The sequence below is a fragment of the Cebus imitator genome, unplaced genomic scaffold (assembly GCF_001604975.1).
Source record: "Cebus imitator isolate Cc_AM_T3 unplaced genomic scaffold, Cebus_imitator-1.0 Scaffold28, whole genome shotgun sequence".
Lineage (NCBI taxonomy): Eukaryota > Metazoa > Chordata > Mammalia > Primates > Cebidae > Cebus > Cebus imitator.
Window position 1 is genome coordinate 4,861,305 of NW_016107343.1, and position 5,449 is coordinate 4,866,753.

The 5,449-nt window shown below is 47.6% G+C and overlaps 1 pseudogene; it reads right to left on the bottom strand.

Annotated features, from left to right (window-relative positions):
- Nucleotides 1-979, bottom strand: part of LOC108300499 — a 15,255-nt pseudogene extending 14,276 nt beyond the window's left edge.
- Nucleotides 980-5,449: the final 4,470 nt, after the last annotated feature.

Consider the following 5,449-nt stretch of genomic DNA (forward strand, 5'->3'; position numbering starts at 1 on the left):
CAGACTCTCAGTGTTTCCTAGATCTGGACAAGAGAAGGCCTGGCTGCATCAATGCAGATTCTCTACAGATGAAAATTTCCCCACAAAAGACAGCTTTGCAGGGCCACATCTGTTTGCTGGCTCTCTGACAGTCAACTTGAAATATGTCAAATAAATATATTTTGGGGTAAAACATTTTTATTTCTTTCAGCAGGAGGAAGAAAGGGTTTAAAGTAGTTGTCAGGTCTCCACATGCAAGCCTGGAGCCTGAAACTTTGAAGTCCTGCTTGCCTCAGCAACACCCCCGCCCCCCAAAAAACTACCCAAACCTATAAAATCAACTCCTATCCCACTGCCTTTTGCTAATGCCCTTTTCAGCCTTAACCCACCTGCACCCAGGTAAATAAACAGCCATGCTGCTCACACAAAGCCTGTTTGGTAGGTGTCTTCATTCAAAGCGCGCCGTTTTCAACATTTGGTGCCAGAAACCCAGGACAGGGGAACTCCTACAGGAGACCAAACCCCTGTCCCTGTTCTTGTGCTCCCTCCATGAAGAGATCTACCTACCGACCTGGGGTCATCAGACCAGCCCACAGACACACACCACCAGCTATTTTGGTAAGCAGTCTCTCTTTTTCGCTTTCCCATCCTTTTGTCTTTTCCTTTCCACTTCCTCCCCCTTTCGGATTTCGTCCTTTTTTCCACCACGAAAACGGAAAATCAGGTAGACTAAGTTCTTCCGTGAGGTTCATGTCCGGAAAATCCTACGTAGGTCATGAATCCAGGGACCCAGTTTCCCCGGGGTTTGACTATTATGGAGACGTTCACCCTAGTCACTCTCCCACCAGGCTCATGGCTGATATTGGTGGCAGGTCAACGCAGAGGACACTCTCTTTGACCACTCACAAATGACGAAGTTCAACCCAGGCTCAACTAAGGACGCCTTTTGAGTGGCTGGGTTGCATGCCTTCTCTTGTCTCTGCTGCTTTTCCAGAACCATGGGCAATCGTCCGTCCTCTATCCCTCTCTCCTCTCTGCTGGCCTGTGTTCTAAAGAACCTCAAGCCTCCTCAACTGTCTCCTGACCTAAAACCCAAAAGTCTCATTGTCTTCTGCAACACTGCATGGACACAATACAAGTTAAACAACAGCTCCAAAAGGGCCAAAAAATGGCACTTTCAACCTCTCTATTTTACAAAATTTAGACAATTTTTGTTGCAACACGGGCAAATGATCTGAAATTCCCTATGTCCAGGCATTTTTTTACACACCAATCTTTCCGTAATCTCTACTCCTTCTCTTCCCTTCCGTCTGCCCCTCCTTCCTCTGCGGGTAAGACAGAATCTTCCTTGTCCATCAGCCCTTCCAACCGTTCTCCTCCTCGCCTGTCCGAACCAGGCCCTGATCCAGAACCTAACCCTACCCTCCCAGAGCCGTACTCCTCTTCCTCTGGCCACAACCCACCTCCTTATACCCCTCCTGTCACCTCCCCACCTCATACGTGGCCCAGCTTACAGTTTAGTCCCTTGGCTACCTCCTCTGCCCTCCCCAACAATTCCCCCTTCACGAGGTGGCTGGAGCCAAGGCATAGTTAGAGTGCACTTTCCTTTCCCTTTATCTAACCTTTCCAAATTGGCCACCAGTAAGGCTCCTTTTCATCAAATCCTCTAATACTTAACCCAGTCCTATAATCTCACCTGGAATCACTTAAATGTCATCCTTATTTCTACTCTCACCCCTAAAAAACGCTTAATATGCATTTTGTCACACAATCAACCCCAACATTAAAAAAAGGTACAAAAATTAAAATCTGGCCCTCAAACCCCACAACAGGAATTAAGCAACCTCACCTTCAAGGTGTTCGATAATAGGGAAAAATCTGCCCAGCGGCAGTGCATCTCAGAACTACAGAGGCTTGCCTCTTCTGTAAGACAAACCCCAGCCACACCCCCGGCTCCCAGACACTTTGGAGTGCCCAGACTGTAGCTCGTCCAGCCACCCTTCCTGGACCTTGCTTCAAGTGTCGGAAGCCTGGCCACTGGGTCAAGAAATGCCCACAGCCCGGGATTTCTCCTAAGCCCTGCCCCGTCTGTGCAGAGGGCCCACAGAAAGTCGACTGTCCAACTCAAGTAGCTGCTCCCAGAGCCCCTGAAGCTCCAATCCTTGGCTTGGCAGCTGAAGACTAATGCTGCCCTAGCATCTCGGAAGCTCCCTGGATCATCACGGACACCAAACTTCGGGTAACTCTTATGGTGAAGGGTAAGTCCATCCCCTTCTTAATCAACACGGAGGCCACCCACTCCATGCTGCCTTCTTTTCAAGGACCTGTCTGTCTCCTTGACCTCCATAACTGTTGTAGGAATTGACAGCAAGGCCTCCAGGCCCCTCACAACTCCCCAGGTCTGGTGTCAATTAGGTCAGCACTCCTTTCCACATTCTTTCCTAATCATCTCCACTTGTCCAGTTCCCATTAGGCCAAAATATTCTAGCAAAATTGTCTGCCTCCTTAACTATTCCTGGGCTACAGCCACACCTCATTGCAGCCCTCCTCCCCAAACCCATACCTCCCTCAATAGCGCCCCTTATGTTCCCCAACCTTAACCCTAGGGTGTGGAACACCGCCTTCCCATCTATTGCTACAAATCACTCATCCCTCATCATCCCCTTAAAACCTAACCACCCTTACCCTGCTCAGCCCCAGTACCCCATCCCACAACAGGCTTTAAAAGTAAAGCCTGTTATCACCTGTCTATTGCAACATGGCCTTTTAATTCACCCTCCTGCTTCTTCAGCATCTCTACTCAAAGGGGTGTCGTGTATCCCCTTCCAAAGCCCAAATTTCTTCCCCATCTGTTATACTCTTTCGCCAACATACCTGCGCTCTCCCCGCCAACCGTATCCAGTTCATTTCCCAAACCCCAACCCCATCTACCAAACAACAGCTTGTCTCCTTCCAGGGTGTGGTTGCTACTTTCACCTCTACCTGGTTTTGCTATTCTAATTAAGCCATTGTCTAAACTCACTAACGAAAACGTATCCAATCCTATTAATCCTAAATCCTTTCCTCACTCCTCCTTTCACTCCTTAAAAAACAGCTCTAAAAACTGCTCCCTCCGTAGCTCTCCCCAACCTGTCTCAACACTTTTTCATTATATACGGCTAAAATCCAGGGCTGTGCACTCGGGATTCTCTCATAGGAGCCAGGCCTATGGCCTGTAGCCTTTTTTTTTTTTTTTGAGACGGAGTTTCGCTCTTGTTACCCAGGCTGGAATGCAATGGCGCGATCTCGGCTCACCGCAACCTCCGCCTCCTGGGTTCAGGCAATTCTCCTGCCTCAGCCTCCTGAGTAGCTGGGACTACAGGCACGTGCCACCGTGCCCAGCTAATTTTTTGTAGTTTTAGTAGAGACGGGGTTTCACCATGTTGACCAGGATGGTCTCGATCTCTTGACCTCGTGATCCACCCGCCTCGGCCTCCCAAAGTGCTTGGATTACAGGCTTGAGCCACCGCGCCCGGCCTAGCCTATAGCCTTTTTATCCAAACAACTTAACCTCACAGTCCTGGGCTGGCCCTCATGACAACACACAGCAGCAGCTGCCGTCCTAATACTCCTAAAATCCTTCAGAATCACAGGCTATGCCCCATTTACCCTCTAGCTCTCACAACCTCCAAAGTTTTCCCTTTACACCTCACACACTTACTTTCAGCCCCTCGCCTTCTCCACCTTTATGCCGTCACCCCTACTACTTAAACCACACCTCAAAAAGTCTGTTTCTATTATTTTCTGTCTAACTGTGCTCAAATTCACTGTACTCATTTACTTTTACATGCCCTGCTTTTGTTTAAGTTGTGGGTTTACACATTTCCTCCAGGCAATTACAGCTAATATTTCACTCTTAATGTGGCTCCTGTTCTCTGCTCAAACCCAATCTTGTTCATAAAAGTAAGTGGTTGCTTATATATACCACACACTTCCTCATACACCATGAAAACAAAAGCTCTCCCTCCACACAGCTAACCTTCTCTTATACCATCTTTCTCCTTTTCTTATTTAAACCCTGTGCTTTTCCAGTTAATCTCTCAATTCCCACAAAATCGTATATAAGCAATAACCAGTCAATACGACAAATGCTCCTTCTAACAACCCCCCAATATTACCCCTTTCCCCAAAATCTCCCAGCAGTCTAACTTCTATCCCATTTTTAGGTTTCCACCCTGGCCCCAATCCCACTCGAAGAGGCCTTGAGAAACTTCACCCCTACCCCCTAAAACCTGTTATCATCCCCTCTTCTCTAATTCTTCCTCTCTTTATATAAAAAGACACGTATGTCTGGTCTCCATATCCAAGCCTGGAGCCTGAAAATCTGAAGTCCTGCTTGCCTCGGCTGATGTCTCCCACCCACTGCCTGCATTAGCCCTTGTCCCTGATTGCCCAGTGGAGCTTCCCCGGACAAGCCCCTCACCCAACCCGGCCATCCTAACTGTTCTTGTGATAATGTAAATATCTCTCACCCAACCGTGCCATTGTAACTGAACTTGTGGTCATGCATACTCCTTGCCCCAACTCCCTACCACTGTAACTGAACTTACTCTGCAACATCCCCACACCCCAAAAAACTACCCAAACCTATAAAACCAGCTCCTATCCCACTGCCCTCTGCTAATGCCCTTTTTGGCCTTAGCCCACCTGCACCCAGGTGAATAAACAGCCATGTTGCTCACACAAAGCCTGTTTGGAAGGTCTCTTCATTCAAAGTGCGTATTTTTCAACAGTAGTAATTTTACTGGAGTGAATTGGATGTTAAAATTGCTGAATTGCAGGATTCTGTGGATTTATCCATGGAGAATAATAATTCGAGCCGATTTTCTTCTGTTATCAATATATTTCCCAGCTGCCTCTCTCTTTTTTTTTTTTTTTTGCCTTACACTATCCACCTGGAGATGGGCTGCCTTTTATTTTTTTTGAGAGGAAATTTCACTCTTGCTGCCCAGGCTAGAGTGCAAGGGCGTAATCTCGGCTTACTGCAAACTCCACCTTGCAGGTTCAAGCAATTCTCCTGCCTCAGCCCCCTGAGTAGCTGGGATTATAGGTATGTGCCACTATGCCCAGCTAATTTTGTATTTTTAGTAGGGACGGGATTTCACCATGTTTGTCAGGCTGGTCTCAAACTCCCAACCTCAGGTGATCCGCTGCCTCGGCCTCCCAAAGTGCTGGGATTACAGGCTGAGCCACTGCACTGTGCCAACCTTGGATTATGTATACCTAAAGTAATACACACTCAGTACCACTTGACAGCGCAGGTTAGTTGAAAAATTATTTGACCTCTCTTGACATTTTAGGGTCCCAGGATTTCACGATATTTTTATTTTTTATTTTTTTTTATTTTTTGAGACAGAGTCTTGTTGTGTTGCCAGGCGCCAGGTGCCAGGCGCCAGGCTGGAGTGCAATGGTGCGATCTCGCTCACTGCAA